Here is a 23,306-nt window from a genome sequence, read left to right as displayed (position 1 = left end):
TCCATCACGCTAAGCATATTTCTTAGTGGTACAATAAAAAAATGAAAACAAACTAACTAAATAAAAGTAAATGTTTCATGTGTGTAGTGTCATAAAAGAAATGCAATTTCATTAATTATGAATCATTGCACATTTTTGTTGATCTTTAGGAGCAATTTAGTTCATTGGGATCTTTTCCATTCATTTGTTTAACATCCAATCTTCTTAATTCTTTTGTAACACCCCTATTTGCATAACCTGGTATATTTTACTGTTCCGGTGATCAGTGTCGGTCTGGACAATTAAGAGGATTAGAACCACGTCTAAGACACCTAGTTAAGCCCTGAACACAAATAATTAATAATTTCCAAATAGTTAAGTACAAATAAAAAAATAGAACATAAAAAGTTAAATGAGCCGGGAGTCATAATGATGGGTGACCTTCTCGGGAATAATAGTGAGGTCAGTCTAAACTCAAATTTCGAACCGTAAAATGTAACGCTGCGGCCCTTAGGACCATTGCGAACACATTGGAAAAGAGAAAATCATGAAAAAGAGTTGTTAAGCAGGTCAAATAATTAGGTCAGGGATCCGGAAGAAATATTGAATTACTTGCAAACCGATTCAAACCGACGAGGGGCAATTTGGTTAATTCACCCCTAGAGCTGACTCCTGACCTAACTGTCCAATAAATTTGGAGAAAAGAAAATTTTGGGATCAAGAATTAAATTAAAGAAACAAGGAAAAAAAGAAAGGAAAAACTTTATTTACATAACCTTAGCTCACAATTATGATGTCATTAATTAAATTTAATTTACCCACTTTAATTGACTAAGTTAAATTGACTTAATAAAAGATAAAAATACATAAAAATTAAAACAAATCTTCATTCCTTCTTCCCTAACCCATTTGGCAGCCACGCTCCTCTCCCTCCTCCATTTTTGCCCCACCATTAAAGCTTGCACCAAGCTTCCAAATCACCCAACTAAACCCTAATTTCCCAAAAATTAACTCATAAAACCTTGTTTTCTTCCCTTGAGGAAGTGATTTAGCAAGAAAAAAAGGAGAAAAGAGGAGAAGAATTGAAGATTGAACTTCAAAGTTGAAGGTTAGTGAGTTAATTGAAAATTTTAGTTTATTACTTGTGTTCTTGGTGTAAGTAACTTAGAAATTAACTTAAAATCAAACAAAAACAATTGTTGAGGGACCAAACATGAAATTCATCCAGCTAGGGTTAGGGTTTGTTATGAATGATTTTGATGGTTTTGAATGGCTATTTGAGGTGAATTAGGTGTGTAGAACATGAATACACACTTTAAATTGCATTAGATTGAGCTTTGTGTGAAGTTAGGATTTTGAGCATGTGAAAAATTGAAGAAAAATTTGAGAATTAGCCAAATGATGTTATTGACCTTATTTGAGTTGAGAAATGGTTAATTGTGACCATTTGTGGTGTGTATGAATTGTTGGAAACAAGTTTAAATTCGGATTGGTGAGGGTTAATATGTAGGTAGCTTGACCTAGGTCCCTTTCAGGGATCAAAACTTAAAATTTACCAACCCAATTGGTGTGAGGCCAATTAGGAATGAAACTAGACACAAAATGGCACATTTTTCATTAAGGAATCATGCCCAGAAAGTGACTATAACTTAGTGAACAATTAGGCCAAATCCGGAATTGGTAAACTGACCTGTGCAAAAATGACCAAATAAATAGTAGTTACGTAAATTGACCATAACTTGGTCTAGGAAGGTCCAAATGACCTGAATTTTTACCAGTAGAAAGCTGAGACATAGACCTATAACTTTCATGAAGAAAATAAACCATAACCTATTTGAAAATCCACCTGCAATCAACCACAAAAATTGCCAAAATCCAGAATTTGCCCAGAATTCTGGGTAACCCCAAATCCAGCCAGCCATGTTCAAATGGCTATAACTTAGGCTACAAAACTCCAAATAGAGTGATTAAAAAAGGGAAATAAAGTTAAGACAATAAGGAACAACTTCTATGAAGAAAACTTAGCCAAATTACTACAGCAACATGACCAATGGAACAGTGCAAAACAGGATACCAAAACTGAAAATTTGAAATTTGTGCCTAAAAGACTTAAGATTTGAGACATCAACCAAAACCAACAAGTTAGGTAACCAAAATATGGTATGTGGGTGAAATTAGAATTCCCATACCTATTAAGTATTAGAAAGTTAACAAATTGACTTGAATAGTGTCGTGAATAGTAACCCTGAAATACAAATTTTAAAGAACATCAAGTTTAGCATATTAAAGCTTGGTATAAGTAGATTAGAATTCATTTTTGGACTTATGATATATTGTGATACTGAAACACTGTAAAGCTGTGTGTTTCAGTTGAAAAGAATACCGAAAAAGAACCAGAGACATCGAGTCAAGGCCAAGAGGTGACTCGCATAAGGTTTGTCCACAACATAGAATTTCTATAAATTTTCTTTTGCAAATTGTTTTGAATGAATTGAGATATTAAATTGTGACTCAATTGTATTGAGATGGTTATTATGCTTTTGACTTAAATTATTGAAAGTTTACTTGTATGTGTTTGAAATGGCAATAAATGTTTAGTAAATTGCTAAGACAGTTTTGAAACCACAGTGTCATGACTATATGTTTGAAGGCCTCACTAGCATGACTAGTGGGGGAAATTAGTTTTGAATTTTGATTCCTTCTCTGGCTGAAGTGTTGAGGTGTGTGCTAGTAGAAGAAGAAATTTAAATGGATATCCATATATTTGAGCTAGCTAGCCTTGTGATTTTTCATAAGCCTCTGGCTATTGAGATGAATATGTTTCGAATGGCATGATATAACTGTGTGTGTTTATGAAATTCGTTTTGAGACTTCCAAAATGAAATTATTTGGACTAAAAGTTATAAATCATGTTTTGCATATGTCTTTCATTTTCAACAATGTATTTGAATAAGTATTATTTGAATTATGTATAAATGTTATTTTAGTATGTTGTGCACCACTGAGTCATAGTACTCAGCGATGGCTGTTATTGCTGTCGCAAATATAGAAACTAGAAAAGCAGCACAGTAAGCTGTTGAGGATCTTGAAGCCTCTTTTCCTGAAGTTTTATCGGGTATAAATTTATACTCTGAATGTAATGTTTATATTTGTGTATGTAACTGTATGTATATGTAAAAAAAAACTAGTCATGAGCAGTTGTATAAAGTTTATAATAATATTAGTTTGGATTTTCTAATGTAAATTTTGAATTGATGAATGTAAATTGTTTTAACCTTAATGAAATATGAATGAAATTATTTAGTATTATTTTTTATGATATTTGAATTGGAAATTATTGATTTGAATTTTGGAGTTAGAGAAATGATGTTGAAGTTTGTTGTGGTAGTTGTTGAGTTGATGAAATAAATTATTAGAAGTGTTTTTACAGGTTTGTGAAGAACAGTTTTCTTAAAATACAGACGACACTCTGCCGAAATTTTTTCAAAATTTGTGTAAAAATAAAATGGACAAAAATTTTAGCTAGCTTTTAAACTTATATTAAATGTAAGAAAATGCTTACCACTTCCAAAAAGCAAGAAAAAGGTTTTTAAAATCCCTTGTAAGGTACTTAATGAGTTATCAGTAGGTAAAGTTCAGTAGTTCATTAGGTATTCTACGGGATCATGTTATGCCTTATAGAGGGGTAAGGTGTGACATGTTTTAGTGGTATCAGAGCGAAATTTTTGAAGTGTATTTTAACTTGTGAATTTCTGTCTTTTCTTTGATAAGTACAACTGCTCAATGTCCTTATTTATTACATACAGTGCATTATATCATAAATATGAACTAACTGAGGGAATCTCCTTGTGTTATTTGTTCAGGAGATATCTTAACTCCAAGTTGAAATGGAAGAATGGGATCGCTCTGTTGAGCAGTCTATAGAGGCTGGGGCCCAAAGGGAAGCCCCAGCTCTTCAAAATATTAGTGGGTCAGTGGCACCAGCCCCCCAAATGCCGCAGTTTCCTGGACAATTCGCATAGCAGATGGCGGCAATGTTTCAAAAAATGGCTAGAAGCATGCCTACTCAAGCTCCACTTCAGACACCTGTGGTACAACCACAACCTCTAGCTAGATAGTATGACAAGCTGTTGAAGTATGGGGCGACAAAATTTAAGGGTACAGTAGACCCTTTAGAGGCAGAGCAGTGGTTGGAGAGGATGGACAGAGTATTCAAGAAACTGCACTGCCTGGATGAACTAAAGTTTGAGTATTCGGTATCTTTGTTCAAGGGGACGCATATGACTGGTGGAAGACCATCCCCCACAGCTTGGCAGAACCACCAGTATTAACCTGGGATGATTTCATCAGAGAGTTCAGATAGAAATATGTCCCAGATGCATATGTGGATCAGAAACTACAAGAATTTTTGAGTTTGAAGCAAGACAATAGAAAAGTGGCAGAATATGAGAGGGAGTTCTCCTGCTTAAGCCACTATGCTGGGAGTCTCCTGTCTACCAGCAAAGAAAGGTGCAAGAGATTTGATATGGGTTTGAAGCCCAGCCTATGGATGCAAGTAGTGGAATTCAGACACAGTAACTTCTCAGAGCTCATCTCTCAGGCACTTGAGTTAGAAAGAATTGAATTATAAGCAACACCAGTGAAAGGGATAGCTGAGAAGACTGAAAAATCAGAGAAAGAAAAAGGTGAAAAATCAGTTGAACAAAGTCCCAGTGGTACATTTGGAAAAAAGAAGAAATTTGGGGGACCTAGCAGAAGTAGAGGTGGAAGGTTTGGAAGGGGCAGATTCTCTAGACAGAGACCCCCTAGATATAGTCAGCAGTTGACCAGGGGTTCACATCCTCCTCGCCCCTATGAGACATATGGCAAGATTCATAGGGGAGAATGCTATTGGGCAACAGGAGCTTGCTTTAACTGTGGAGGCAAGGGCCATCTCGCTAAGGACTGCACCAGTGCCCCTAGATTTGGTCCAGCTCCTACTACTGTAGTAGGATCCATTCAAAGTCTTGCTACTAGAGGTTCACAACCGGTTAGAAGAGGAAGAGGCAGAGGTAGAGGCAATGTTTTGGGCAGTCAGGGTACTGTTAGCCAGTCAGCACAAGGGAGTGCTCCAGCCAGGGTTTATATGATGAGACAGCGAGAAGAGGTTGAGACTTCCGATGTTGTAGCCGGTACATTCTCTATCTCTGATTAAGATGCATTTGTACTGTTTGATCCGGGTTCAACCTACTCATATGTTAGTGCTAGTATAGTTAGTTTCCTTGCGGTTCTGTGTGCCAAAATGGATTTTGAAGTGCTATTAACTAGTCCATTAGGATAAGAGGTTCAGGTCAACAGAGTCTATAGAGATTGTCCTTTGGTGATCCAAGGACACGCTTTTCTGTCAGATTTGATTGAAATGCCCTTCAGAGATTATGATATCATCTTGGGCATGGATTGGTTAGCTAGGCATCATGCCATGATTGACTGTAGACTGAAGACAATCACTTTTGGTCTTCTTCTGTACGGTGATGTGGTAATACATAGGGAGAGGTGGTTAATGCCATCAAACATCATTTCTGTAATGCCTTTTTTTTACGTAGTCTGTATATTTGACTGTTCTAGTGACCTAAAGTCTGCTCGGACAAGTCAGGATGTCTAGGACTACACTTCAGTGATATTGAAAAGGCATAAAATGATGAAATAAATAATAAGAAAATTCAAAAAAAATTAAGAAAAAATAAAAGAGAGGAAATGAAACTAGGTTCAACGAGCCGACACCGTAGCGATGGATGACCGCACCGGAAAGTTACGGCGAAGGCAATTGCCGACCCCAGGACCACTAGGAACCTCGGAAATAATTTTCGAGATATAATTAAAGGCCTATAGAGGTGTAATTGACATTAGAAATGTCAAAGAAAATTAAAGAATTTATAAAATCCTCATTCTAGCTAGTCCGTACAGTCTACTGTTCTGGTGACCAGTGTCGGTCCGGATAGCTAGAACGTTCGGAAAAAAAATATTTAAACTAAAGTAAGGAACCAAAAATTAACTCAAATATTAATAAGAAAAAAATTTAGGAAAAATTATAAAATAATTTTTGGGACTCCAGAGAAGGGTCATTAAGGTTCATATGGCATTAGAATGCCAAGAAAATACTTAGAAATATTTTTCAATCGGTACAGACAATTTTCGCCCGTTAAGCCAAACAGAGGGCATTTTGGTCATTTCGTCTTTAGAGATGATTTTTGGGCCAACTTGTCCAGTTAAATAAATAATTTATATAACATAAAATAGAAATAAATATTGTTAAAAATTTAATTGTAATAAAATAGAGAAGAAATGGAGAGAAAATGAAAGAAAATGGATTTATGACGTCATCATGATGTCATTAAAAACTCACCCAACCAACCCAATGTTGACACATGGCATAAGTTTACTTAAAAGAGACAAATGGGCTGGAAAAGGAACAAAAAAAAAAATCAGACTTCTTCTCCCTTTCTCCTTCCTTACGTGACATACCCACCATAGCCACATTTTCAAGCTTTTTCAAAGCTTGATTTCACTAGTTCTCACCCCACTAAACCCCAAACTCCCAACACTAAAAAGTGTTCTTGCATCTTGGAGATTCTTTTGGGTGCAAAAAGAAGAGGAAAACAAGAGTTTTAGCAAGTGGGAAAATCTCACTCCTTTGAGGTTAGTGACCTAACCATGAATTTTTCTTTAAATTCATGTTAAGAACTTTGAATATGTGTAAATTGCAAAGAAAAATTGTTGAATACCATTTGGATGGAAACCCTAGATTCATGGCAGCCATGGTTAGGGTTTGTTTGTAGTGAGTTAATGAAGTTAAAAGACCATCATGGCAGCCCACAATATGTACCCACTAAGTGGATTGACGAAATGCAAGTTAAATGCATGATTTGAGATGTTAGGGTTAAGGTTTGGGTATAAAATGGAGACTTGAATCATGTAATTATGAAAGTGAGTTTTAATGATCAATTAGTGACCATTTGGTTATGTGTAAACAAGAAATGAGGTGGTTTGATTAGTGGAAATTGTAGTTGGTGTGGCTGCCCAAGGTGACATGCAGAATTGGACATGAGTCCAGTAGGTTTGGGCAGCCATAACTTGAATTGTAGAGGTTCAATTGGTGCAAGGCCAATTGGACATGAAACTAGACATATAATGGCACGACTTTGGTGGAGAAACCATGCCCATAAAACCAAACTAAGTGGACCAAAAGCTTTCCCTAATCCGGGTGAACTGCAGTCTGTTTCTACAGAATGACCAAATGAATAGTGATTATTCATTTGGCCATAACTCAGTGTAGAATGGTCCAATTGACCTGAAATGTTACCAGCATCAAGTTGAGATATATACCAACAACTTTCATGAAGAAACCTAACCCAAATTATGACCAGAACCTATCCAACAAATGAGTTGCAGTCACTGTTCACTGCATTATAGATATGGTCAGTCTAGAAAAATTTTAATCCGGCCAGTTGTGGTTTTGGGACCATAACTTGAGATACAAAACTCCAAATGGAGTGATTCAAAAAAAGAAATTAAACTAGACAAAATAAGGAACAACTTTCATGTTGATCATTTTGCCAAATTCCCACTGCAAAAATGACAAATGGAACAGTAAATATAAGGTATGAAAACTGAAAATTCTGCTTAATTAACTTTAAGCTTAGAAATGGTATTGGCAACCAATACCAACAAATTTTGAATGCAAAATGTGGTATGTTGGGAGTATAAAAACCAATATACCCATTGTTTATGCAAAAGTCAACATTTTTGTTGACTAATAAAGTGAATAGTAACATCAAAACTTGAAATTCAAAAATTGTAAAACTCAAAAGTGTAAAATGCCCTAGTATACCTAACAAGATTGGTTTGGATAGCTTGGTATGCCAATAGGGTTCTGTTAGCAATACTGCATATGGCTTCATGCCATTCTGTGTTTCATGGCTTTCCTATGCCATTCTGTGAAATAATAGCCTTTGGCTATGTTATTGGAGTTAATATGCTTGGGTTTTGACCCTGATAATTATTACAGCTTATTAGCTGTTCTGTTGCACACTGGGAGACACTATGTGACCGATGGTGTGATGGTCCGAGGTACTTAGTACTCAGTACCGGTTTACCCGTTTATCCAGTCCAGTTAACTAGTATGGGTTACTCGGGCAATGATAATAACCTTATCAAATTTTAAGTGAATAATACTATAAATAATACCAAAAATTAAGTCTACAATAAAATGAAATCATACATTTTGCATAATTATTTTATTTTATTTTATTTTATTTTATTTTATATTGTCACCACTAAGCAGAATTACTTAGCGCGTCGCAGGTATTGAAGATCTAGCTGGGGAGCCCAACAGACATCAAACAGGGTGAGCCTTCAGAGTTGCATCCAGAGTCCAGAGTCACCTCACCTTTGCAGTGCATATGGTAGGACATTAGGACTATAGGTGGCCCTTTTATATTTTTGCCTTTTGTATTAGTTTGGATTGTAACTATAAACTCCTGAAATTATGTATTAATGTAAATATATGAAATTTCATATTATTGAGATTTTCTACATAATGTATATTGATAAATGAAATATTGAGAATTATTTGTGAATATGCTTCAAGTGATGAAGTGAACAGAAAAGTTTTGAAAATAGTATTGTGATTTTGAGATTGACTTGAATGTGTATAATGGTATTTGGATTTGGAAATTATTTTGGAAGTGTTTTTAAACAGGTTCAGAAGAACTATTTTTCCAATTTACAGCCGGCACTCTTCCGGATTTTCTATAAAATTGCGGATAAATTCAAATTTATTAAAAATTGAAAAAAATAAATGAATTATAAAGGGATAAATTGTAATAAAAACATAAATTGGTGCTCCGGCACACTGAGTGACATAACTTGCTCGGCTACACTGTAGACAGATAAGGGGTGTCACATTTAGTGGTATCAGAGCATCGGTTTAGGCGTTTCTGGGCCTAGATAGAGTGCATACCATTGCATTGCATTTGTAAGTGTTGAGGTGACACTGATGCAAATCTGTTTGTTTTCTTATTTTGAATAGGATATGGATCCTGCTTCGTAAAGAACAGTTGAGGAAGAGGTGGAGAGTCATGCTCTACCAAGGGCTGAATCCGGGGGCAGGGTAGAATCTGCTCCATAAGCAGCTGAGGCACCTGCCCAACCTCAGTTTACACTATTTCAATAAATGACCGAGTTTTACCGGTAAATGATGGGGGCAATTCCACCACCACAACCACAGCCACAACCTCCACCAGCACTACAGAAATCTCATTTGGAGAAATTGAGGAAGCATGGGGCTGTGGACTTCTTTGGGAAGAGGGAGGATGATCCCATGGCCGCAGAAAACTGGTTGGATAGAACCATCAGAGTGCTGAAACAGCTAAATTGCACCCCCGAGCAGAACCTGGTGGGTGCTGTGTCCCTACTTCAGGATGATGCATATCAGTGGTGGGACACAGTAACCAGTGAGGTGCAACCTGAACGGATCACCTGGGAATTCTTCCTCACAGAGTTCAGGAAGAAATATATTAGCAAAGTGTATTTAGAAGAGCGAAGAAGGGAATTTATCAGTTTGAGACAGAGACAGTTGTCAGTGGCTGAGTATGAGTGTGAGTTTGTCAGACTGAGCCGGTATGGGGGGGAGAAAGTCCCTACAGAGGCAGAGAGGTGCAGACGGTTTGAAGAAGGGCTCAATGACAACATCAAAGTCATGATCACAGCACTGGAGATCATAGATTTTTCTAAACTAGTAGATGCAGCATCAAAAGTGGAAAGGGTCAGAATCAATGAACAAAATAGAAGGGAAAGACAGCAAAAGAGGGGTTCGGGTCAGTCCAGTACATTTTCTACTCCCAGTAAGAAGAGTAAGGGTGCTCCTACTCAGAGTTCAGGACCACCACGGGGTCAGAGTCAATCTCAGGGGCCCAGACTACAGTTCACACCTAGGAGAGGCCAGTCCACACTATCAATGGGCAGCTCTCTAGGGACGGTGTTTAGGGGACTAGCTCCTGCATCTTCTACTTGTCAATACTGTCAGAAGTGGCATAAGGGGGAATGTTGGCGAGTGACTGATGCATGCTACGGTGTGGATCGACATAACACCAGATCAAGAATTGTCCGAAGAGGACTACTACTGTTGCTCCAACGCAAATTGACAGACCTTCTCCTACACCACAAAGGGGTAGGAAGCTCGGTAAAACTGAGGCCGCTAGTCCATCACTGAGGCCTGCATCTGAGTCAGCTGAGAGGCCAGACACTAGAATACCAGCCAGGGCCTATGCTACCAGAGCTCAGGAGGAGCAAGATGCCCCGGATGTCATCAGGGATATATTTTCCCTCTACAACACTTCTGTGCATGCATTAGTGGATCCAGGATCCACTCATTCCTACATTTGCATCAAACTACCCGTAGAGAGGGGAGTTCCAGTAGAGGAGTGTGATCAAGGCATTCTGGTCACAAACCCACTAGGCCACAGTGTGGTAGTGAATAAGGTGTATAAAGGTTGCCCGTTGAGGATTCAGGGGTATGAATTCTCGGCAGACCTAATTGAGTTTCCCTTCCACAAGTTTGACGTGATTTTGGGTATGGACTGGTTGTCACGTCATCAGGCAATAGTTGATTGCAAATTGAAGAGGATTTCTCTGAAAACTTCTGAGGGTAATGAGATCAAAGGACAGATTTCCTGTCCAATGTTATCTCAGCTACAGTTGTAAGAAGATTGATAAGAAAAGGCTGTGAAGCTTACCTAGCACACGTGGTTGATACTAGGCAAGCTAAGCCAAACCTGTGTAATATACCCACAGTAAGAGACTTCCCAGATGTATTTCTTGAAGAGTTGCCTGGTTTACCACCAGAAAGGAAAGTCGAGTTTGCTATTCAGGTAATGCCGGGTACAGCACCCATTTCCATTGCTCCTTAGAGGATGGCACCCATTGAATTGAGGGAGTTGAAAACTCAGTTGCAAGAGTTGCTTGATAAGGGGTTCATATGCCCCAGTGTGTCAACATGGGGAGCTCCGGTGCTGTTTGTGATAAAGAAGGATGGAAACTTGAGATTGTGTATTGATTACCGGCAGTTAAACAAAGTAACTGTGAAGAACAAATATCCATTGCCCAGAATCGATGATCTGTTTGATCAGTTGAAGGGAGCCGGTGTATTTTCAAAAATTGATCTCAGATCAAGGTATCATTACTTGAGGGTAAAGGATGCAGATGTGTCAAAAACTGCATTCAGAACCCGGCATGGACACTATGAATTTTTAGTGATGCCGTTTGGTTTGACAAATGCACCAGCAGCATTTATGGACCTTATGAACTGTATCTTCCATCCATACTTAGATTTGTTTGTAGTGGTCTTCATTGATGATATTCTGGTGTATTCCAAGACCAGGGAAGAACATGATGAGCATTTGAGGATTGTTCTGCAAACCCTGCGAGAAAAGAAGCTGTATGCTAAGCTGTCCGAGTGTGACTTTTGGATGAGTGAAATCTCTTTCCTTAGACACATAGTATCAGCTGAGGGGATTAGAGTGGATCCCAAAAAGATAGAAGCAGTGATGGAATGGACGTCTCCCAGAAATACAACTGAGGTCAGAAGTTTCTTGGGGCTAGCTGGGTATTACAGAAGATTTGTGAATGGATTCTCCCTTATAGCTTCTCCAATGACCAAGTTGTTGCACAAGAATGTGAAATTTAGCTGGAACGACAATTGCCAAGCCAGTTTTGAAAGGCTGAAGGCTATGTTGACAGAAGCACCAGTGTTAACACAGCCAATGTCGAAAAAAGACTTTGTGGTCTACAGTGATGCCTCACATAATGGGCTAGGGTGTGTATTGATGCAAGAGGGGAAAGTGGTCGCCTATGCTTCCAGGCAGTTAAGGCCACATGAACAGAACTACCCTACTCATGACCTGGAGTTAGCAGCAATTATCTTCGCAGTGAAGATATGGAGGCATTATTTATATGCTGAAAAATGCTACATCTATATAGACCAAAAGAGCCTAAAATACTTGCCAACCCAGAAGGAGCTCAACCTCTGGCAGAGGCGATGGATTGAGTTCCTAAAGGACTATGATTATGTGATAGATTATCATCCTGGGAAAGCAAATGTAGTTGCTGATGCTTTGAGTAGGAAGTCCATCACAGGTTTAAGATCACTAAATGCCTGTCTGTCCTTAGCTCAAGATGGAGCTATTTTGGCTGAGTTGCAAGTGAGGCCAACCTTGCTATAGCAGATACAAGATGGGCAGAGGGCAGATGAAAAATTAATGGCCATTGTGGGCAAAATTCCAGAGGGAAAGGAAAATGATTATGAGGTGAAAGCATATGGGTGTCTGTACACAGAGGAAGAGTGTGTGTACCAGATGATGGGGAACTGAAGACTAGTATTCTGAAAGAAGCACACACTAGTGTTTATGCTATGCACCCGGGAAGCACAAAAATGTATATTGATTTGAAGCCTCATTATTAGTGGCCTGGTATAAAGAGGGATATAGCTGACTATGTGACTAAGTGTTTGACATGTCAGCAAGTTAAAGTACAACATCAAGTTCCATCAGGATTGCTACAACCTATAAGCATACCTGAATGGAAATGGGACCAGGTCACTATGGATTTTGTTAGTGGTCTACCTCTCACCCAAAGGAAGCATGATGCAGTGTGGGTGATAGTGGATAGATTGACGAAGTCAGCATATTTTTTGCCAGTTAGGACTGACTACTCACTAGAGAAGCTAGCAAAATTATATATCAGTGAGATAGTTATGTAACACCCTCCCTGTACCAACTCCGTACATTCTACTGTTCCGGTGACCGGTGTCGGTCCGGACAGCTAGAACGTCCGAAAAAATATTTAAACTAAAGTCGGGAATCATAATTAACTCAAATATTAATAAGAAAAATTTAGTAAAAATTTTAGAAATAAAATACAACCAAGTTAAACGAGTCGGTGCCCTAGCGAAGGGTAATCAGAGGGAAGTTGCGGTTCTCGCAATGAGGAGCCTTAGACCCGGGGGAAAAATTATAAAATAATTTTTGGGACTCCAGAAAAGGGTTATTGAGGTTCCCATGGCATTAGAATGCCAAGAAAATACCTAGAAAAATTATTCAATCGGTACAGCCAATTTTGACCCGTTAAGCCAAACGGAGGGCATTTTGGTCATTTCGCCTTCGGAGGTGATTTTTGACCTACTTGTCCAGTTGAGTAAATAATTAATATGACATAAAATATGAATAAACATTACTAGAAATTAAATTGAAATTGAGTAGTGATGAAAAGAAAAGAAAAATCAAAGAAAAACTCATTTATGACATCTTGATGATGTCATTTCAAATTACCAACCAATCACTATTAAGTAACCATTTGACTAACTAATAAAAGAGCTAAATAAAGACCAAGGAAGACCAAAAACCAGCTGCCTTCTCTTCAGCCAAAAACGTGAGTTTCTCTTCTTCCTCCCTCCATTGATGTTCAATCAAGCAAGCTTAATTTCCTACCTTGTTACACCACTAAACCCTAACCCCTTTCATTAAACCTTGACCATATCACTTGGGGAAGCTTTTGGAAGCCAAGAAGAAGAAGGAAAGTGAAGTTTTAGCTTGAAGAAATCTGCCCTACAAGAGGTTAAAGTGAGGTTAGTGCTATCCTTTCACTCTTACTCCTTTAATCCTTGTTAGAGCATCATTTTAAGTTAAGAAATTGTAAGAATTTGAAGTAAATTATATGTGTTAGGGCATCTTCAATTTTTGGCAGCCCTAAGGAAGGATGTGGTTGATTGTTTTAATGAATTTAGAATGGATAGAAATGATGTTTAAGGTATGAATATGCATGGATGTTGAATTAGTGTGCTAATTGAGGTTTATGGGTAATTTAAATTGGACATTAGGGTTTTGAGAAGTGAAACTTGGATTTAGCTTATGAAATTGTGAAAGAACATTATAAGGGTCAATTAGTGACCATTTTAGGTATGTTGACCATGAATTAGACTGAAAAATAGTATAGCCAAGTGAATGTGTAGGCTGCCTTCTTAGTGCAGCAGAGTGACTGAAATTTCAGTCCACTTGCACAGCCATAACTTTGGCTGTGTAGGTCCAATTGATTTTTGGAAAATTGGACATGAATTAGGATTATAATGGCACATTTTTTCTGAAGAAACCATGCCCAAAAGACCAAAGCAAGAGGACCAAAACTTGGCCCCAATCCGGACACACTGCAACAGCCCCTGCAGAATTGACCAAATGAACAGTAACTGTTCATTTGGCCATAACTCACTGTAGATTTGTTTGATTGACCTGAAATTTTTACAGCAATAAGTTAAGACATAGACAAACAACTTTCATGAAGAAAACTACCCCAAATTATGGCCAGAACCTAATCCAAATGGCAGTGGCAGTCACTGTTCATGTTACTGTAGATATGGTAATTTCTGCAGAATGGAAATCCGGCCAGCTGTGGTTTTTGGACCATATCTGGAGCTACAAAACTCCAAATGGAGTGATTCAAAAAAGGAAATTCAACTAGACAAAATAAGGAACAACTTTCATGTTTGCCATTTCCTCAAATTCCCACTATAACAGTTTCAAATGAAACAGTAAAATTATGGTACAAAATCTGAAAAATCTGCTCCTTTTGTTTAATGCTTAGAAATGGTATTAACGCTCAATGCCAACAAGTTTTAAATACAAAATGTGGTATGTTGGGAGTGCCAAAACCAATGTACCTAATTTCTACCTAAAAGTCAACATTTTAGTTGACCATAGAGGTGAATAGTAATACCGAAACTTGAAATTCAAAGATTGAAGAATTTTAAAGTATCGAATGCCCTAGTATACCTAACAAGATTGGTTTGGATAGTTTGGCATGCCAATAGGGTTCAGTTAGCAGTACTGCACATGGCAATATGCCATTCCGTGATTTTATGGCTTTTAGCCATTTTGACATGATATTGAGACTTGGCCTCGTGCCTAATATTATTTACTGACTTGTTAGCCGCTACATGCACACCGAGATGCATATGTGACCGATGGTGTGACGGCCCGAGGTACTAGATACCCAGTGCCAGTTTACCCGTTATCCAGTCCAGTCGTCTAGTGTAGGTTACTTGGGGCAACCAAATGAATAAAAGTGAACAAAGTTAATGAAATAATGAATATACCAACACCAAACAAAGAAAGCATACACATTCTATACACATTTATTTTCTTGCTATTTTCCTTTATTATATTATTGCACCACTAAGCATTATTGCTTAGCGCGTTGCTTTTGCCACGCGTAGGTACTGGAGATTCCGATCGTGAGCCAAGTAAACCACAGACTGGGTGAGTCCATCCTGCAGTTCTGCACAGTGTCCTTGTCACCTCAACTTTTGCAGTGCATTGGTAGGACATTAGGTGTCATTTTGACATTTTGTAACTTAACTTTGTTTTTCTCCTATGTAATTAAACTTGTGTAATGTATATTGATGTTTATGTAAATTATGAAAATTGTACTTGTGAATGGAAAAGTAAATGTTTACTTGTGATTTATATGTGATCATCACATGTGATGGATGATTGAGAACTGGAATTGAAATGTTGTTGAGATCTTGATATTGAGACTTTGTTGATGAATTGAAGTTGGGATTGTTTGGAAAATTATTTGGAAGTGTTTTTAACAGGTTCCGAAGAACTGTTTTCTCCATTTTTTAGCCGGTACTCTGCCGGATTTTCTTTAAAATTTTCGGAACCTCAAATAAATAATATTTTTGATAAATGGCTTAAATAAAGTATGTTTCATAAATTATATTCAAAGACATGATATAAATTAATTAAGGTATATTAGAGTGTGCCGGTACACCGTGTGGCATTACTTACTCGAGTATACTGTACACGGGTAAGGGGTGTCACATTTAGTGGTATCAGAGCACGGTTTAGGCGTTTCTGGGCCTAGATTGAGTCCATACCATGCATTGCATTTCTAAGAGTCGAGGTGACACTAACGCAGATCTGTTTATCTTTCTTATTTTGAATAGGATATGGACCCTTCATCTCAAAGAGCAGTCGAGGAGGAAGTGGATAGTCATGCTCCACCTGCAGCAGCTGAGACTGGGGGCATGAGAGAATCTGCTCCGCCAGCTCAAGCAGAGCCTGCTCAGCCTCCACAGGCCATGTTCCAGCAAATGGCCGACTTCTTTAGATAAATGGCCGGGGTAATGCCAGCACCACCACCACCACCACCAGCTCCACAGCAGAAATCACACCTGGAAAGGCTAAGAAAGTTTGGAGCAGTGGACTTTTTCGGCAGGAGAGAAGATGATTCTGTTGCAGCCGAGAATTGGTTGAACAGAACGGGCAGAGTTCTAAAACAACTCCACTGCACCCCAGAGCAAAACCTAGAGGCTGCCATATCCCTGTTGTAAGATGATGCCTATGAATGGTGGGACACGGTGTCCAGTGAAGTGCAGCCAGAAGCTGTAACTTGGGACTTCTTCCTCTCTAAATTCAAGAAGAAATATGTGGGTACTGTATACCTAGAAGAGAGAAGAAGAGAGTTTATTAACCTGAGGCAGAGACAGCTGTCAGTGGCCGAATATGAGAAGGAATTCGTAAGATTGAGCCGCTATGGAAGGGAGATAGTCCCTAATGAAGCTGAAAGGTGCAAGAGATTTGAAGAGGGACTAAATGACAACATAAATATCCAGCTCACTGCCTTGGGAATCACAGAATTTAGCAAGTTAGTGGAAGCTGCAATAAGGGTTGAAAAAGTGAGAATCAGTGAACAAACCAGAAGGGATAGACAGCAAAAGAGGGGCCCAGGTCAGTCTAGTTCAGCTCCTGCATCTGGGAAGAGGTTCAAAGGTCCACCTGCACAGAGTTCAGGTCAGCCACATGGTCGTGGTCACCTCAGGGGCCCAGTGCCACGATTCACCCCTAGGAGAGGTCACCCACACCATCCGTGGGCAGCTCCGAGGATGGGGTTCAGGGGACCAGCCCCAGCATCTTCTGCGTGTCCACACTGTCAGAAATGGCATAAGGGGGAGTGTTGGAGAGTGACTGGTGCCTGCTTGAGGTGTGGGTCAACAGAGCATCAGCTGAGGAACTGCCCACGCAGAACTACTACAGCTGCTCCAACACAAGCAGAAAGACCTGCTCCTGCACCACAGAGAGGTAGAAAATCTGGCAGATCTGACGCAGTGGGACCATCACAGAGGCCTGTATCTGAGCCAGCAGAGAGGCTTGACAGCAGACCACCGGCAAGAAACTATGCCCTGAGAGCTCAAGAGGAGCAAGATGCCCCGGACGTCATCAGGGGTACGTTCTTCCTCTACACTACACCTGTGCATGCATTGGTGGATCCAGGATCCACTCATTCCTACATTTGCATCAACTTACCCGTAGAAAGGGGGATACTAATAGGGGAGAGTGACCAAGACATTCTGGTCACTAATCCATTGGGTCACAGTGTAGTGGTGAACAAGGTATACAAGGGTTGCCCGTTAAGGATTCAGGGGTATGAATTCTTGGCAGACCTAATTGAGTTGCCCTTCCATGAGTTTGACGTGATATTGGGAATGGACTGGTTGTCACGTCATCAGGCAATAGTTGATTGCAAATTGAAGAGAATTTCTTTGAAAACTTCAGAGGGTAATGAGATCACAGTTGTGGGGGAAATGATAGATTTCTTGTCCAATGTCATCTCAGCCACAGTTGCAAGAAGAATGATGAGAAAAGGCTATGAAGCCTACCTAGCACATGTGGTGGATACTAGGCAGGCTAAGCCAAACTTGAGTGACATACCCACAGTAAGAGACTTCCCAGAGGTATTTCCTGAAGAGTTGCCTGGTTTGCCACCAGAAAGGGAAGTTGAATTTGCTATTGAGACACTGCTGGTACAAAGACCCATTTGCATTGCTCCTTATAGGATGGCACCCACTGAATTGAGGGAGTTGAAAACTCAGTTGCAAGAGTTGCTTGATAAGGGGTTCATAAGCCCCAGTGTGTCACCATGGGGAGCTCCAGTGCTGTTTGTGAAAAAGAAGGATGGGACTTTGAGGCTATGCATTGATTACCGGCAGTTGAATAAAGTGACAGTCAAGAACAAATATCCGTTGCCTAGAATTAATGATCTGTTTGATCAGTTGAAGGGAGCAGGAGTATTTTCTAAGATTGATCTCAGATCAGGGTATCATCAGTTGAGGGTAAAGGATGCAGATGTGCCAAAGACTACATTCAGGACCCGATATGGGCATTATGAGTTTCTAGTGATGCCCTTTGGTCTAACAAATGCACCAGCGGCATTCATGGACCTTATGAACCGTATCTTCCATCCACACTTAGATCGGTTCGTAGTGGTCTTTATTGATGATATTTTGGTATATTCCAAGACCAGGGAAGAACATGATGAGCATTTGAGGATTGTTCTACAAACCCTGAGAGAAAAGAAGCTATATGCTAAGTTGTCCAAGTGTGACTTTTGGCTGAATGAAATTGCATTCCTTGGACACATAGTGTCAGCTGATGGGATTAGGGTGGATCCCAAGAAGATAGAAGCAGTAATGGAATGGAAGCCTCCCAGAAACACAACTGAGGTCAGAAGCTTCTTGGGGCTAGCTGGGTACTACAGAAGATTTGTGAAGGGATTTTCCCTAATAGCTGCTCCAATGACCAAGTTGTTACACAAGAATGTCAGATTTGACTGGAATGACAAGTGTCAGACCAGTTTTGAGAAGTTGAAGGCTATGTTGACAGAGGCACCAGCAGCACACAAAGGTCGTGAAAGGATTTCGTGGTCTACGTGATGCTTCTCATAATGGGTTAGGTGTGTATTGATGCAAGAGGGGAAGGTGGTCGCTATGCTTCCGCATACCTAAGGCCACATAAACAGTAACTACCCTACCCATGATCTAGAGCTTGCAGCAATTATCTTCGTGATCAAGATATGGAGGCATTACTTGTATGGTGAAAAGTGCTACATTTACACGCACCATAAAAGCTCAAATACTTGCCAACCTGAAGGAGCTCAACCTTAGACAGAGGCGATGGATTGAGTTCTTGAAGGACTATGACTGTAATTGACTACCATCCCGGGAAGGCAAATGTAGTTCTTGATGCTTTGAGCAGAAAATCCATGACCTTTGAGATCATTGAATACCCGTCTATCTTTGATTCGAGATGGAGCTATTTTGGCCGAGTTGCAAGTGAGGCCAAACTCGCATAAAGAGATTTTAGATGCGCAAAAGGCGGATGAAAAGTTAATGGCTATTATGAGCAAGATCTCGGAGGGAAAAGTAATCGATTATGGGGTGAAAGCAGATGGGTGCTCAGATTTACAAAGGAAGACTGTGTACGGATGATGGGGAATTGAAGACCAGATTCTAAAAGAGGCACACACGAGTGTATAGGCTATGCACCTGTGAAGTACAAAGATGTATCATGATCCAAGCTTCAGTATTGGTGGCTGGTATGAAGAGGGACATAGTGACTATGTGACTAAATGCTTGACATGTCGCAAGTCAAGGCGAACATCAAGTTCCATCAGGTTTGCTACAGCTTATACGCATACCTGAATGAAAATGGGATCGGGTCACCATGGATTTTGTAAGTGGTCTACCTCTCACCCAGAAGAAACATGATGCAGCATGGGTGATAGTTGATAGATTGACAAAGTCAAGACACTTTCTCGCCGATTAGGACCGACTACTCACTAGAGAGGTTAGCGTAATTGTATATCGCTGAGATAGTTAGATCGCATGGAATTCCACTTTCCATCATATCCGATCGAGACCCAAGGTTTACATCGAGATTCCGAAGAAGTTGCATGAGTCCTTGGGTACACAACACCATTTCAAAGATGCCTTTCCATCCTCGACGGATGGGCAATCGTAAAGAGTAATCCAGGTAAACAATTGAAACCAATGAAATTGATACAAATATTGAATTAAAATGATAACAATAACGTGAAATATATGTCAGGTCCTTGAGGATATGCTGAGGAGTTGTGTCATTGAGTTTGAGGGAAGTTGGGACAGATACTTCCCACTGGCAGAATTTGCATATAACAATAGCTACCAGGCTAGCATTCAAATGGCCCCATATGAAGCACTGTATGGAAGAATATGTAGAACTCCAGTGTGCTGGACTGAATTGGGCGAAGATAAACTGGTAGGGCCAGACCTGGTGAAACAGACTGAGGACAAAGTAAAATTGATCAAAGCTAATTTAAAGGTTGCCTCAGACAGACAGAAATCTTATGCCGACCTGAAGAGAAAAGAAATAGAATATGTGGTTGGCGACAAAGTGTTCCTCAAGGTGTCACCATGGAAGAAAGTGTTGAGGTTTGGAAGAAAAGGTAAGTTGAGCCCTAGGTTCATTGGCCCATATGAAGTCATTGAACTTGTGGGTCCAGTGGCCTATAGGCTAGCTTTACCACCAGAGCTGGACAAGATCCACAATGTGTTCCACGTGTCCATGCTCAGAAGATACCGCTCAGATCCTTCACATGTCATCTCTAGGGAAGAAATTGAAATACAACCGGATTTGACATATGAAGAACAACCTCTACGGATCCTAGCTTGGGAAGTGAAAGAGTTGAGGAACAAGCAGATTCCACTGGTGAAAGTGCTTTGGAGGCACCACAACACCGAGGAGGCAACTTGGGAAAGTGAAGAGACGATGAGGCAACAGTTCCCTCAATTGTTTGCATCAGGTAAATTTCGAGGACGAAATTTAAATTAGAGGGGAAGAGTTGTAACACCCTCCCTGTACCAACTCCGTACATTCTTCTGTTCCGGTGACCGGTGTCGGTCCGGACAGCTAGAACGTCCGGAAAAATATTTAAACTAAAGTCGGGAATCATAATTAACTCAAATATTAATAAGAAAAATTTATTAAAAATTTTAGAAATAAAATACAACCAAGTTAAACGAGCCGGTGCCCTAGCGAAGGGTAATCAGAGGGAAGTTGCGGTTCTCGCAACGAGGAGCCTTAGACCCGGGGGAAAAATTATAAAATAATTTTTGGGACTCCAGAAAAGGGTTATTGAGGTTCCCATGGCATTAGAATGCCAAGAAAATACCTAGAAAAATTTTTCAATCGGTACAGCCAATTTTGACCCGTTAAGCCAAACGGAGGTCATTTTGGTCATTTCGCCTTCGGAGGTGATTTTTGACCGACTTGTCCAGTTGAGTAAATAATTAATATGACATAAAATATGAATAAACATTACTGGAAATTAAATTGAAATTGAGTAGTGATGAAAAGAAAAGAAAAATCAAAGAAAAGCTCATTTTTGACATCTTGATGATGTCATTTAAAATTGCCAACCAATCACCATTAAGTAACCATTTGACTAACTAATAAAAGAGCTAAATAAAGACCAAGGAAGACCAAAAACCAGCTGCCTTCTCTTCAGCCAAAAACGTGAGTTTCTCTTCTTCCTCCCTCCATTGATGTTCAATCAAGCAAGCTTAATTTCCTACCTTGTTACACCACTAAACCCTAACCCCTTTCATTAAACCTTGACCATATCACTTGGGGAAGCTTTTGGCAGCCAAGAAGAAGAAGGAAAGTGAAGTTTTAGCTTGAAGAAATCTGCCCTACAAGAGGTTAAAGTGAGGTTAGTGCTATCCTTTCACTCTCACTCCTTTAATCCTTGTTAGAGCATCATTTTAAGTTAAGAAATTGTAAGAATTTGAAGTAAATTATATGTGTTAGGGCATCTTCAATTTTTGGCAGCCCTAAGGAAGGATGTGGTTGATTGTTTTAATGAATTTAGAATAGATAGAAATGATGTTTACGGTATGAATATGCATGGATGTTGAATTAGTGTGCTAATTGAGGTTTATGGGTAATTTAAATTGGACATTAGGGTTTTGAGAAGTGAAACTTGGATTTAGCTTATGAAATTGTGAAAGAACATTATAAGGGTCAATTAGTGACCATTTTAGTTATGTTGACCGTGAATTGGACTGAAAAATAGTATAGCCAAGTGAATGTGTAGGCTGCCTTCTTAGTGCAGCAGAGTGACTAAAATTTCAGTCCACTTGCACAGCCATAACTTTGGCTGTGTAGGTCCAATTGATTTTTGGAAAATTGGTCATGAAACTAGGCCTATAATGGCACATTTTTGCTGAAGAAACCATGCCCAAAAGACCAAAGCAAGAGGACCAAAACTTGGCCCCAATCCGGACACACTGCAACAGCCCCTGCAGAATTGACCAAATGAATAGTAACTGTTCATTTGGCCATAACTCACTGTAGATTTGGTCAATTGACCTTAAATTTTTACAGCAACAAGTTAAGACATAGACAAACAACTTTAATGAAGAAACCTACCCCAAATTATGGCCAGAACCTAACCCAAATGGCAGTGGCAGTCACTATTTATGTTACTGTAGATATGGTAATTTCTGCAGAATGGAAATCCGGCCAGCTGTGGTTTTTGGACCATATCTGGAGCTACAAAACTCCAAATGGAGTAATTCAAAAAAGGAAATTCAACAAGACAAAATAAGGAACAACTTTCATGTTTTCCATTTCTTCAAATTCCCACTGTAACAGTTCCAAATGAAATAGTAAAATTATGGTACAAAATCTGAAAAATCTACTCCTTTTGTTTAATGCTTAGAAATGGTATTAACGCTTAATGCCAATAAGTTTTAAATACAAAATGTGGTATGTTGGGAGTGCCAAAACCAATTTACCTAATTTCTACCTAAAAGTCAACATTTTAGTTGACCATAGAGGTGAATAGTAACACCGAAACTTGAAATTCAAAGATTGAAGAATTTTAAAGTATCGAATGCCCTAGTATACCTAACAAGATTGGTTTGGATAGTTTGGCATGCCAATAGGGTTCAGTTAGCAGTACTACACATGGCAATATGCCATTCCGTGATTTTATGACTTTTAGCCATTTTGACATGATATTGAGACTTGGCCTCGTGCTTAATATTATTTACAGCTTGTTAGCTGTTCTGTTGCACACCGGAAGATGCATATGTGACCGATGGTGTGACGGCCCGAGGTACTAGATACCCAATGCCAGTTTACCCGTTATCCAGTCCAGTTGTCTAGTGTAGGTTACTTGGGGCAACCAAATGAATAAAAGTGAACAAAGTTAATGAAATAATGAATATACCAACACCAAACAAAGAAAGCATACACATTCTATACGCATTTATTTTCTTGCTATTTTCCTTTATTATATTATTGCACCACTAAGCATTATTGCTTAGCGCGTTGCTTTTGCCACGCGTAGGTACTGGAGATTCCGATCGTGAGCCCAGTAAACCAAAGACTGGGTGGGTCCATCCTGCAGTTCTGCAC

Source organism: Hevea brasiliensis, chromosome 10, assembly GCF_030052815.1.
Source record: "Hevea brasiliensis isolate MT/VB/25A 57/8 chromosome 10, ASM3005281v1, whole genome shotgun sequence".
Classification (NCBI taxonomy): Eukaryota; Viridiplantae; Streptophyta; class Magnoliopsida; order Malpighiales; family Euphorbiaceae; genus Hevea; species Hevea brasiliensis.
Note: the sequence above shows the minus strand (reverse complement) of the source record.